The sequence below is a fragment of the Bacillus rossius genome, chromosome 8 (genome assembly GCF_032445375.1).
Source record: "Bacillus rossius redtenbacheri isolate Brsri chromosome 8, Brsri_v3, whole genome shotgun sequence".
NCBI classification, from domain to species: domain Eukaryota; kingdom Metazoa; phylum Arthropoda; class Insecta; order Phasmatodea; family Bacillidae; genus Bacillus; species Bacillus rossius.
The window spans coordinates 15,248,313-15,262,968 of NC_086336.1; the positions used below are offsets into that span (position 1 = coordinate 15,248,313).

The window sequence follows — 14,656 nt, forward strand, 5'->3', positions numbered from 1 at the left end:
TATATGATTTGCATATGTTATTACGTTATTAGTAATAACATATGCAAATCATATAAAGACATTACATTTTTATTAAATTACGAGTTCTTTTTCAACTAGAACAAACGAACTTCGGTAAGCTATTGAACTTTCGTTTGGCTCGAAATATTTCGCTAAAAACGAAATTCGACAGATGTAATTCTTACCGAAATCGAAAACGAAAGTAGCAAAATTTCGATTTCGGTTTCGGTATACCGAACATTCGCACAACCCTAATACTTTGTTACCCAATGAATCCGCGAAATAACCGCGGCTCTAGATAATCGTTAAATGGTGGAATGCAGGAATACTCATAGGGCAGGCATACTCACAGGCTGGTGCTCAATCTGAGAAGTTCCACAGTTTGGTGCTCAATCTGAGAAGTTCCACAGTTTGGTGCTCAATCTGAGAAGTTTCACAGTTTGGTGCTCAATCTGAGAAGTTCCACAGTTTGGTGCTCAATCTGAGAAGTTTCACAGTTTGGAGCTCAATCTGAGAAGTTTCACAGTTTGGTGCTCAATCTGAGAAGTACCACAGTTTGGTGCTCAATCTCAGAAGTTTCACAGTTTGGTGCAGGAACCTACGCTCGCTGATCCATCGACGACTCACGCGGTGCTGGTCGCTGAAGCGTCGCACCTCGTGAGCAAAGGTCGCGGAGCTTCCGTGGCTCTGCGCCTCTGTGCATGACCCGTCTGCGCCTCTGTGCATGACCCGTCTGCGCCTCTCTGCATGACCCGTCTGCGGCTCTGTGCATGACCCGTCTGCGCCTCTGTGCATGACCCCGTCTGCGCCTCTGTGCATGACCCGTCTGCGCCTCTATGCATGACCCGTCTGCGCCTCTGTGCATGACCCCGTCTGCGCCTCTATGCATGACCCGTCTGCGCCTCTGTGCATGACCCGTCTGCGCCTCTATGCATGACCCGTCTGCGCCTCTGTGCATGACCCCGTCTGCGCCTCTGCGCATGACCCGTCTGCGCCTCTGCGCATGACCCCATCACGTCGAACTCTAGTCAGGGATGTACTTACTTCTAGCGTGGTATCGTCTCTGACCTTGAACTGGCGCGCGGTCTTCTCGTCGTGCACATAGGACAACTATGAGATTTGAGCGGTGAAATCAAGATAAAGGTATACTGCAATTCCCCCGAGAGCTTTCAAGAATCTGTACCGGATGTATCATGCACTAAAATAGATCTGAAAACATGCGTTTTAACCCTTTTAACTCGTCTAAATATACAGTTTAGAAATGATATACGCCCTCAACGTATTATTAAATGTTTTTCGTCTCTGATATCTTGAGAATTTGTTAAATGGCGTGTTTTTTTTCCCTGTAATCTCTGCACACTGTATGTGTTCCCGGGTAGGCGGAGCCCTCATCAAATGAACATGCAGTCAGTGATTTTGCTCATGGCAACGCCCGTCACGTTTCCCACTTGCGAAAGGACTGGCTGACGTAGGATTGCTGGGTTCGGATTCTTACCCGGGCATTTATGCTGTGTTGTCCCAGTACCTCCAATAGTTACAAGTTATTTCCAAACCGTTCACTGAATAGTTTACCAGTATTAACTGCGCACATTAATAAACATAATAACACAATATAACGGATAATTATTTAATATTCTATTATTTTTTCCGTGGTTAAAAAAAATGCTCGAATGAAACATCAATTTGCCTGTTTTCGTAAGAAATATTCAGTATTACGTCGATAAACGTATTTCGTATACGTAAGCAAAAATAACCATAGCAAAGTGTTGTACAGATTTAAAAATTATTTTCTTGTACTGTTAGAAACTATTTCTTGGTAAAACTGGTTATCCATCCGGAATATTTCGTAAAATAAACACTATTTTCCCGTTCGCCTCGGGTTGCCCCCTTGTTGCTCTGCGAGCCGGCCGCAGTGACGGCGACCCTGAGGACCCCCGCGTCGCTCGGCCGGGCACGTAGCTGCGAGGCGCGCACGTGAGCACGTGAGCACGTGAGCACGTGTGTGTGTGGGTAGGTACAGGGGCCCTCTTCACTCAACCCTCAGGATGGTACCAAGTCTCCTCCGCTCCCCCCCAGCGCGGCAAGGTACAACACTCGACAGCCACATGTTGCGCGCGCCCAACAAACAACCCCAGCCGCGCCCTCGGCCCTGGTTTCTTCTTCTTCTTCTTCTTCTTCTTCTTCCATATTCTTTTATTTTGTTTACCGCCGCCGTAACTTCAGCTCTCTCCGCCCTTCTCCCTCCCCCCCCCCCCCCCAGGGCCGACCAACAGGAGGAGCCGAGACGCCAGTTTGATGTTCCTCGCCGCACCTGTAGACCCGCGCACTCGGGGAGATTGCGATTTGAGTGGCGAGAGGGCGCCGCGTTCCGAAACACGCGGTAGCTGCACACACACACACACACACACACACCGTGTGAAATAGTTGCGGCCCGCCATACCCTCTCGGTAGCGGTAGGGGTAATTTCGTGAATGGAACGGAAATGTGTAACCACAGGTGCTGCCATCTGTGGAAGATGGTACGAACCAAAGTTCACACAGACAAAAGGAAAACTTTACAGTATTAGCTGCTTAGTGAATTTTAACTAGATGGACAGTATTTGATAATATTCCTTGTCGAAAATCATGTCCAAAGCTGGGATTGATATTTTTTTTTTTTCGAAGTCGTTTTCGCTTTAACCAGAGCCGTTTCATTATATAGTTAAAAATGATTCAATATTCGACGTAGCTGCTCCGGCAACGAATTTTAGCGGCGGATGCAGGTACCACATGTGATTCACGACAAGAAATGTAGTTTGAAACACAATTTGCGTTTATATTTATCACGCTCAGCATTATTTTAAGGAATTATGCGTTAAATTTCGCGTGCGAGTTTCGTATTTTAAGTGTATTTGCAACATCAGAACACATTAATTTTCTCCGCCGAAGTTTATTTCTGTAAATAACATTTATTGTAATACGTCTGCTAATTACTGGCACGTCAAGGTACAGATAACATGTATTAACACGCTATAATCTGGTGTTGATAAGCACGCCCCATCATGTGTAACCGCTGGCAGTAAATTACCGATTGTTCCCAGTGAGCGACTCCAGGTGTCGGACAGCGACACTTGCTTAGAGTGTTGACCGCGAGAAGTGTGCAAAACCGGGTCGTTTGTCGAGCCGAACATTACGTAATATATTTTGTGCCACGTATCTTTATCGAGATCTCAAAAAGTAGTGCCTATGGGCCAAGCGTCCTTCCGCCACTGGTGTTTCAGAACAGTGCTTTTGTGTGGTTGGTGGCGTTCGTAAACAAACATCACAAGACGTTTTGCAAGTGGCATTTGGGAAAAAAATGCACACCACTGGCACTACTTTGAGAACCGCCAGATGTAAGACATAATGCATGACACCGCCTCTTCGTCTGTACTTCAATCTGCGGTCATATATAATTTCCAAGCTAAGATGGGGTATAGTCTTCCTTTGAAGTCTCGACACAATTATACCCATGATTAAGGTGGGCTCCTAAATCTCTCCGGGAATTGAACCAAGAACTCAGTGGCAGACCAAACTTCGAATTTTGGATGACCATCCGGTTTCGGGTGGTAAAAGGGATACCGTGATTCTGAAAGAACAATAGCCACTCAAAAGGCTATTTCAACGAAATTCTGAGGCTTTGAAAAGTAATGATAAAAAAAACGGCTTTAACTGATTCTTCAGAGTACTAAAGTTTAAAAAAAACAGTGGCACTATAAAATACAAAGAAAATATATTTTTACGAACTTAATTGAACCTACTTTAAACGTCAGTTGCCGACTGGAGTAGATTTTTTTTTGTTATCTCTCCGTGTATTTCTCCCAAGGAACAGCCGCTGACCTGGATAGCCATGGTGGGGGTGCCAGGGTTCCTACCACTCGACCACTCAACCACTCAACCAACGTGACCCTTTGGCACGGACAGCCCCGGATCTAGGGGGGCATCTGCCCCGGGCGGTGATTTCAGGGGGCGCCAAATTCATATGTTTGAAGGTAAAAACTTGTTTCACAAAGCGCCAATCATCCAGCGCACGTTGTTCTATCGATTATATCAACTTGGTAAAAACGAAAGCCTCATAGAGTATGTCTGTTAAAAAGAGCTACCTTCTTCCCTTTTCATTTCCACCCTATTCATATTTACTTGGGAATACCTTAAAAGATTCTACAAAATGCAAACACGTTTTTGGGTCCAAGTAATAATCCATAATGTCATAATTGAAACTTATTGTTATATTCCACTTGCGAACTCGCATGCCGTGTTAAATAAACTCCTAAATGTGTATATTCGTTACTGATAACATCTCACTTCATAAGTGGGTTGACTGGAGTCGTTATTGAATGTACACTGAATTGGTTTAAAAGTTTCGCTTTCAAGCTACGTGAGTTTCTGAACTTTTTTTTGTTTTTAGTTTGTTAGAATATTATGATTCTTAAACGCTATTTGCTTAAAAGGAGAATAAAATACTTGTAAAATAACGTATCTTCAATAGTATTAAATTTGAAAGAAAACAAATGGTAGCATGTCTTTGAAGTAGCTATCAGCACGCGATAGGGGTTTTATTTCTTGTTCTGCATCATGGCGCGAAGGTTTCCGGTGAAAGTTACAACCCCCAACTCGGATAACATCCTCACCGCGGCTTGTATGGGCGGGCAGGATGGTTCGATCCTCGAGTATAACATCCTCAGTGTTACTTCGTCGCGGCAATTTTATCAACTAAGTGTGCGTGAATATTACATGAGTACGTGACATCAATTTGATGGGCTTTTTTTACGGACGCTTTTCCCGCGGGCCGGTGTCTTCATACGAGACGCGGGCGGTGGTTTTTCGATGACGTATGCCAATGCGAACTCATTTTTTCTCCTCGACGCCTCCCCTCCCTGTCAACAGCTACTACACACACACGTGTGAGAGTTTGCGAGCTGATGTCACGCCGCGGCCCACACGCGTCCCAGTTCACACGACGCGACGCCAGCATCATCACCATCGTCGCCGTCGTCACCCACGACTTACCCTCCCTCCACCACCCCCCTCTCCCGGGACTGTAGGGGGTGCCAGCGTCACACCTCGCGGGGTGAAGAGGGTGCGAGGGAGGGGCAACTCAAGGGCAGACAGGAGGCAGTAAAACCCCGGGTAAGAGACGGCGCAGCAGGGAAACACAGAAGGGCCAAGATCCCCCACACACACCAAGGGATACACATTCGACGACTGCTTTTATCGCGGGGAGTAAGCGTTTCGGCGGGCTCCACGGTCGCGGATACAAGGGTTTCTCGAGCAGAAGGGGGGAAGGGGGAGCAAGGAGAACGACAACACCACCGCCGCCATTTTCATAATCGCCTGGTTGACGGCGCCCACAACTGCCTCGCGATCTTCGGGGAAACGGGGGTCGCGGGTTTTAGGACCCTGCCTAGCCAGTTGTTACGCAACTACAAACTGAACAAACTGATTATGGACACGTAGCTAAACATATTTTATATTTGTTTTTACTAGCTGCTGTATATTTTTGCATAACTGTATATATTATTGAAAATTATCATTCAGATACTAAGATAATCTAGCATTGCAGATATAAAAACACTATTTAAAGCGTAAACTTAAATGTTATTTTTAGTACTTTTTTTTAAATAAAAAACATCACGTTTAATGTAACCCCATTACCTCACTGATATGAATAAAAGCTTAGTGATAAAATTTCTTAATAGATATAATAATGCGTGACGGAATGATATCCCCCCCCCACCCCGCGGTTTGTACAAAGCAGTGATCTCACGTGCACGATGCTTGTGTGGCGAGGGAGGGTCCATGTGTCGATACCAACTCACGATATCAACTAACTTGATTGATGTGTACCGAACCGGCTCACCCAAGTGTTTAAGAGTTTTCGCGTAAAGCATCTTCGAGTTTTGTATTATTTTTCCCCTTTAAATTTTTTTTGTTCTGTGAAAAAAGTCTTAAACGAGTGTTTTTGCGAACGTTCATAAGTACGAAAGAACTTTTGTACACAAAGTAGTATAGAGCCGTGCCGTGCAGGGAGGCTTTATCTTATGATATTACCCCATACAACTGAACTCGCGTCGAGGCGCGTTACCTTCAAGATTATTACACGCCAGTGCGAGGCGAAGATAAGCGTAAGTGTCGCCCTTGGCGTCTTCGCACGCACTTTTCCATCTTTCCCAGGAGCACAAACCGTGACCACCCACACCGTCACGTAAAGCAGGTAACATATGGGGAAAGGGGCAAAGGAATATCAACTTACGTATTGTCTATCCTATAAACAAACGTACTTCTTTAAATATTCGTGTAAGACATTAAGCTGTCATTAAGTTCAAATTATTAAATTAAATAAAAATAATTACTTTGTTTTCCTAAGACCTGGGTTGTCCAACCATCTACCATAATTTGCCCCTAGAACTGATGGAAGAATAATCAGCTTTCTAACTAAAAAACGCTAGTAAAACCTGTCAGAAAGTACAATCGTTAGTGGTATATAAAAACAGACATCGAATAAGGTGATAAATCCACAAAATAGCTAATTTTAGCCTTGGGTTTGATAATTTCCAAGAGCTACGCTAATAATTAGGTATTTCAACCTTCATCACTATTTATACGATCACGAAGGAGCAGTGAATCTCCCTTAATGGAACGAAATACATTTTGTCACTCTACTTAACACTGATATTGGGCATTGCATACCTTCGTCACTTCAGATAAACAAAGTTGCTACTAAACGTCTGCCGGTTCAGGAAAACGAATCATCCAAAGGGAAGTTTCAAACCACTTCATTGGATACCTGATTTGTGTTCATAGGTCATTAATATAGTTTTTTCACGTTTAAAAAAAAACTTTTTTTTGGAAGCCATGTTTGTTAGCAATTTCTTACACCTTGCGAAGCATCCTGCCACCGTGTGTCAAAATTATAGTCTGCATTAAGTAACTTGTAATTTTGAAAGTTACTTATGGCACTTGTGGTCTACAAAAGTTCTGTCAACAGTGTTTGTGAGATACTTTGAAAGTGACAATTGGGTAATGGACACCACCGGTAATACTTCTGAGAACAGTTGAGATAGTTTGAGTGACACAGGTTCAAAAAAACCAGCGTGGTAATACGAGCGTTTCGCTGACGAATACAGGCAATAGCTGGTGCGAACAGGCGCTGGTTTCATGGTGCAGGATAAGGAGGGACATGTGAACAGCGCGGCGAGATAACAACACGTGACTGGCGGAGAGAGAGCTTGTCGGGGCAACGCCCCCTTCCCCCGGGACACGCCCACCTGTCCCCCCCCCCCCCCCCGCCCTAGCGACAGAGGGGCCATGTGCAGATGTAACTCAATATTTAAATGGCCTCGTTTCCCAGGCGCGTACAAACGCAGCACCGAGCAACGAGAGGAGAGGGAGAGAGGGAGAGAGGGAGGGAGAGAGAGAGAGAGAATAAAAAATCTTGGAGCAAGCCTCCGTATGACGTCATGGAGCCACTCTCACCAAAGCATAAATCCCACTTCCCCCCCCCCTTTCCTTATCATTTATACTCCTGCGCCACCGAGTCCTCGTGTTATTTTATTTTCTGATCCTCGGTGCAACATGTGACTTCACTGTTCCACATCACAAAGTTCGTGTCAATTTTTTTTTGTTCGTGTTGTTTTGAAATTTAAAACACGGGTGTGCAGGGTACGGATAAAAATTTCAATTAAAAAAAAAGAAAGATGGCAGTGCGAAGGAGAAGAGGGAATAGGTTACGTGGACGGGAGGAAGAAGAACAGCATTAAAAAAAAAAAAACACACACGCTCCCGCGCAAGTCGAAGAGAGTCGTCGTTGCTTCCCACGCTTCACCGCTAGATGGCTCCAGCTGCTAAACTCATTACAGGAGTGGGAAGGAAAAGGGAGGGAGGGGGAATGAAAGCTTAAGTCTGGCGTCACACCGCCTGGCCACGCCCCATGACCCCTTCCACCCCCCCCCCACCCAACTTTTTTCCAGCCCTTCATCAGAATGGCCGAAGACAGCCCTTTCTACCGTCGAGCCGTGGTTTGCGAAACGAATAATACTGCACAGCTCATTAACCTAGGAACAAAATAGTGGGGGGAAAAGGGCGTCTAAGGTATGCATGTCCCCTACAGCTTGGATTTTCATGTTCTTTATAACTACGGTCATGTATTATGTTTGCGGAAATAAAACTGATAGCTCGTTAGACTGCAATAAGGTATACCCGTGGCTCTAGAGATGGTTTCCTTGTAATGGCGGCCTCTGCAAGAGAAGCAATTATCATATTCTGTCTGGCCATTCAGGACGCGTGTGCTTCCGCACTGGATGGCTGTGATTGGTTTGCTGGCAGAAGACATGTGTCTGGAATAAACCCAGCCAATCACGAATCAAAATGCTACAAAGTTTTAACAAATGAACTGGTCTGGAAATCTTTTCGCAAAAAATGTACTGCCCTACTCATAACTTAAACTGGCCTTAAAATGTTTCTCATTATGTTAAAATGTACTATCAAAATTCATCACAATCGGCTGCAGTTAATTTTGTCGCATCGGCATGAGTAAATTTATGTAAACATTATTATTTTTCTCTTTTTTATCTTCCACGTGAAAACTGCATCGGTAACAGACAGACCTTGTTTAAGAACTCGGTTATGAACTGTTTTAATATACAATTAATTACGTGCTGGCTTCAATCTACATCAGGTCCACCCGTTTTGGTCCTTTCAGCTTTAAATTAAGTCCCGAAGGTAACAAATAACGTGATATACTTTAGCCGAGAAAGTTAAGGATTGGATACTGAAAGAATTATTTTTATTAGCCACTTCCAAGATACGATCTCGTAAAAGTAAGATATCATACAGGCACTCAGGAGTGAGATTATCTATATCGTTCACTTACAATTCAAGCAATTTTCCTTCTTCTATGCTGCGGGTTACAATCACAAAGCCAACACGTTATCAGTTTTCGTGACATTGTAGCTCTATCAGCGATAAAAGCGTCTGATCTCGAGGGGAGAAAAGTAGTACCTAGACTTTTTGACTCAGTGAAAATTTGGATACTGCTGGGAATTATCTCTTGTACACTAAGGAGCCGGTTATCTCATGCTAATAAGTCTTTCAAAACAATTACAAATATCAAACATTAATGTCGAAATTAGCAAATAAGCCATTCGTAAAGTTGGCATGTTGGTATTCAAGAAAATAATTGAAGACTTTGAAATGAGATGAACGCTGCAAATGTGGGAGATGGTAAAATGTTTGCGGCAGACAAACGTATGTGACGATGTTTAACTAAAAGAAAGAAACACGCTACTTGGACATAACATGGGGTTGTTGGAAAAGTTGGCATGCCGTGCCATCTGAAATACTTTCTCTGTCATTTGTAATAAACCAGTTGTACAGTACCAATTTCAGAGGCGTACGGCAGTCTAGAGAGGCACTATCCTCGTGCTGAAACCTGCCGCCAATGTTTGTCAACCTGTATAAAGTAAGGTAAATGCCATTACCGTGAGTGATCTGAATAGTAAAATATAGTTTGTTCTTCAATTATGTTTACTTAAATTAATATGTGCTATAATTTCAAAAGACTAGGTATGATATAATTAAAACCAATGAGCGACGTGACGTCCAAAATTTAATATGGTCACGATGCTCATAAAAGAACATTATCAAGAACCTCCTTGGAATGCCTCCTTTCATATAGTTTTTTTTTTTGTTTACTGACATCTATGTTTGCGTCCCATCTAAGAGTAGCGAAAAAGGTAAAAGATCTGGGTGAAGAGGGTGGGGGGGGGGGGGAGAGATTTGCTGTCGGGTCAATCTTCCACCCGTATCTTCAAGAATGCGTCCGCGTCACTTCTAAATATACCCGTGAAGGAGGGAGGAGGGGGGTGACAATATTTTTTCCTGCCCACCGCGGGAGCGCGGAGAGCTAGAAGAAGAGTGGTCGTGGACCAGTGCGCGGGGGGGGGGAGGGGGGGACATGAGGCAAAGAAGCATGGGAAAGGCGTCCCGCGCGCAGCTTTATGGCCGCGAGAGATAGCTGCAGCCACGCCACACGCTGCGTGTATCTGCGCGCCGGCCTGTGTGTGTGTCTGTGTGTGGGGAGATGCGCGTCTCCATCGCTATCCTCTCATATTAATTTTTTCCTCCCCCTCCAGTGCCGTGATATGCGACTGTCGAGGTTGCGCTTGGAGTGGGAACAGGGGGGGGGGGGGCATGCAGACCCCTCGCCCCACGCTCTCACGGAAGCAGTCTTGCCACTTGCGCACCCGGAACAAAAAAAAATAAATCTCAATCTGTGGGTTTTACGCGTTCGAGTATGCAACGTACGGCTAAATAGTTGACAGTACATTATTATAAATCATAGTAAATAAATTTATTTATCTTTCAAGTTGATTGGTGGCGAAGTATAGGCGTTACGCCTTTTCTTACATTTAACCACATTATACATTAACATTTCTCTAAAATATCATTGCCTATTAAAAATAAAATAATAAAGCAGAGCAAAATAATACTTGATATAAAACAAACTTTGAATGTAATCTAAATATACAGAGATAAAAGATAAACATAAAACTAATTTGTATGTTACCCGAAATTGGCATATACACCTACTGAAATGTAATTATAGGCCTAGGTTAAGAGTCTTTATTCACCCACATATTCTTACAATAGGTAAGCCACGAAATGATCATGCTGGGTAGGTGTTTTAGAGATGTTTCTTCAGCCTGTGTTTGTAGGTTGCTAGGTTATTAGATTGCTTTATTTGGTGCAGTTCGTTCCGTGGCGGAAAAAGATCCCGCTGGTAAACTTTACGGGCTTATCAACAAAGAATTCACCTTAAATAAACAAAGAGTTCTTATTTAGAGTTATTTCAGATAATTGGATATTAGTAAAAACTACTTCGTAACTCCTTTTCCTAGTTCTGTTTTAATTAAGGTAAACACACACGTGGAAGAAACAGGAGTGTTTTTGCAGGCATGGGCGGCAAATCTTTGGGATTTCCAGGGGGGAGAAGGGCCTAAGATTTTTGGGGATAACCGAAAGTCTTTTCTAGATGCTAGATGATGTGCTTGTATGTTGTACACATTATGTGTGAAAATAATTTAATATTCACATAAGTTAAGTTCACATGGTAAAGATAGCAGAGCAGCATGTTTGAGTGATTATTAATTAGTGACTATAAAGAGTGGAAAATAAAACATTTACACGTACAATTATTCATGTCATCTCTCAACTATGTTTGAACCATTTGCAAACATAAATAAATATTTATATGATTTAAGAAAAATCAATAAAAATAATATACATGAATATTGATAACACCACACCTAAAATGCCTTTCTTCCAATTTTTCTGTGCTTCCCTTGGATTTCATTATAGGCTAAAAATAATTTTTCTTTGTGATGTCTTCTGCTGACTTAAATACAATTGCAAAGCCTTCTTCAGTCCTTTTATATTTTTCTGTGCAAAAGTTCTGACGACCTGAAGTGTTCTACTGATTGTTGGCCAACACACTACAAATCTCTGTTTATGTTATACAGAGGGATTAAAATATTAACAGCCATACAGAGTCCAAGGATATTTCCGTCACTCAGAGAATGCTTTAGAGCACTTGCTTCGTTGGATCCTTTTCCTTGCATTTCTTCAAGGGCACATATAATATATAATGGCTTCATAGTTTTCAAGGATGGATTTCATTGGCAAAACTTAAGCTAACCACCTAGTAGGAGCAAATGGCCGAACATTCACTGCGGAAGGATTGAAACACAAATTGCACGTTAATGTTTTTTAAGAATAACTTTAAATTAAGGAATTTGCCTGCATTGTAGCTGCACTCACGTGTACACTACTAGCAGCCGCAAGTTCTGCCACAAGATGGCTGACATGTGCTGCACAATGAATATAAACAGCTCGTGGTTGAAGTTGTTTTATTCTAGCTTGGACTCCATGATACTCGCCTTTAATATTTTCATGACTAAATTCCTTCCACGGAATTATTGAACTGTCTGATATTTAAGTTTGAATGTGTTCGCCTGTGCTGTAGATACCTGTTGAGGTAGGTACATCGTTGGATTTATCTGTTTGACATAGCTCATTTAGGCTTGTTCTCTGTGGGTTTGGGTTTTAATTTTTACTTCTTTATATGCGTTCATGAATTATTTCCATGACAAACAATGAAAAACTGCAATGGCGTATGTACAATAAATGGCATTAAATCAGTTGGATGGTACTTATTGACAATCTGGAATGGTTATGGAAGCAAATTTTTGTTTCCAACTATCACTTTTTTTTCCAGTTTTAAGTCATTACTCTCTTCGGCTGGAGCACACAAACCACACGACCGAGGGCTAAATGATAACTACTGGCTCGAAATATTTTAACACGGGTAAGATTCAGGGGTCCGCTTAGCTACGAGGTTTATTTGTGTTAGAGAGATGGAATGATAAATGCGACGCTCGCTGGTTCTTGTAGTGCGGTATCGCCTCTAAGAGCATGACTCCGAACTGAAGCACGGTTTTTTTTTCTTTCAGTAATGTATACGGCAAAACAAAATGTAGACATTGAGTGGAAAGGCTATCATTTTATTGATGACTCAGAAAATTAGATAAAGGTGTGATGAAAGACCGTGTGTAGCTACCGGATCTGTACCGGGAGCTTGATAACTCCCAATTTATTTATTAATACGCCAAATTGTTTTGCCATTTTCACTCTCCAAAAACATGTTTAAAAACGAAACCCGGAAACAAAACTACCATTCCGAACTCAAAATATTCTTAACTGCTTAAAAAAAAAAGACGTCCCTCGAAAATCATGAGCATTTTTTTTTTCAAATCACGTGAGATCTTTTGAAGCTCCGTGAGATTGGCAGGGCCTCAAATAACGATTCAATATCACAAGAAAACGAAACGAATAATTATTTGCAGAGCGGCATATTTGTAAAAGATTCCGTGAAATAGTAAAGGTATCCGGTGATGGTTACGTATCATCACAAACATCATTAATCCACTAAAAAAAACGTATGCCTACAAAAAAAATTGTTTGCATGGGGAAGTTTTTACTAGATAGGTTGTATTTACAAAACGGCTGCGAAAACTCCGAAGGCCACCATATGTGGCCGATAACTTCGTCGAGAAGGATCCAGGGGTAGAGGGATGGGGAGGGGAAGATAGAGGGGAAAGAGCAAAAAAAGAACACAAACAAATCGACGAGGAAGTCGAAGACGAAGAGTTGAGAAACATCCGCGTGCGTCCACGCCTCATTCACATCACAGGGACACACACCTTATCGCCGAGACAAGGCAGACATCGCTTCCTGCTCCGGTGATTAGGGTGAGATAACGCCTTTCTCTTGACGGTCGTACTATCAATTATTTTACTTCCATAATTTCGTGATTATGTTCTCAACATATTAAATAAACCCGTAATATCACTGTCGTTATTTGTTTTTAAATAGGTTTTCATTAATCAACTAGTGCTTATTAAATTGTAAAAAAAAAAAAAAACTAATTTATTTTTTAACTCTAGCATTAACTAAGAACATGTGATCGGAAGGTAAAAGGTTTTGAATAAACATTTATTGCGCTATGTCGTTAACCTATTTATTTTTATTAGACAAGAAATCAATAAAAAAATTGTTTTCGTAAATCTCCTTAAAACTCACGTTTCTATGATTTTTAGGAAAACTAATTTTTTTGTTGATTAACTACTGATAATACTTAAATTAAATTTTACGGCAAAGGCTACAGACGCGAACAGTTAGTTCAAAACTGCATACAACACACTTTCATGCCAGGACTGAAATATAAATTGGTCTTTAAGTTTTTTTCGTAACCATTAAATAAACTATTATTTAAATTTTATAAATTTTATAACCAAAAAGCATGTTTTACATTCATTTAAATTCAAGATAGTAATTATTGAAGCGAAATAGTTTAGAAAACTACCCACTTAACTGAACCACGCCTCTTCACTGCTATAGAGTAGTCAAGTCAAGAGCATTCAACCATGGTTGGCAAATTTTTTGAAACTGTTTGAAACTATCGCGTCTGCTGCTTCCACAATGCACGGAAACGTAACACATGGCAACTAATGAGACTGCATTTCAAGGTTACAAAATATTAATTAAATAAAATACATATACTACCATGTAGGTACATCCAGAACATAGCACTGGCGGAATGGACATATATAATAACAACATGAGCGAGTCTTTCGGTACTCGGTAACGAGCAAATTCATGTGTTCTCTTGTTGCAAATAAACTTATAATACGAAAATCAGACACAATATTTAAAGAAGAATTTTATAAAATAATGGCAACCGTGATAAATATACAAAGAGTATTCCTTTTAGGGAAAATCTGTAAAATTGTTTCCCCTTCCTCTAAAATCTAACTTTAATTATGTTTAACAAGATGGTACCACTGATTTTTCAGGTCTAGCCGAAAAAAGGAGTACTGAACGCGTTGTATGCAAATGCCTCAACGCTGAACATGTGATATTTCCCCAAGACTGGAATTATTATCGCCTGCGTTTTTGAGGTTATACTTAGGGCCACGCATATTTCGCGAAAAGATTGCGAGACTAGCTGAAAGTTAAAACACTGTAGCATCGTCTGTGTTTAGTGATTGGGCGAGTTTCTTTCAGGTACATGACGATTTTTA

At 41.8% G+C, this 14,656-nt stretch overlaps 1 protein-coding gene across 3 annotated transcripts in view; it reads right to left on the bottom strand.

The window, feature by feature from the left end:
* The window catches only part of LOC134535535 (zinc finger protein 1), a 1,265,084-nt gene that overhangs the window by 24,998 nt on the left and 1,225,430 nt on the right, over positions 1-14,656 (bottom strand). The gene's annotated exons all lie outside the window — the stretch shown is intronic.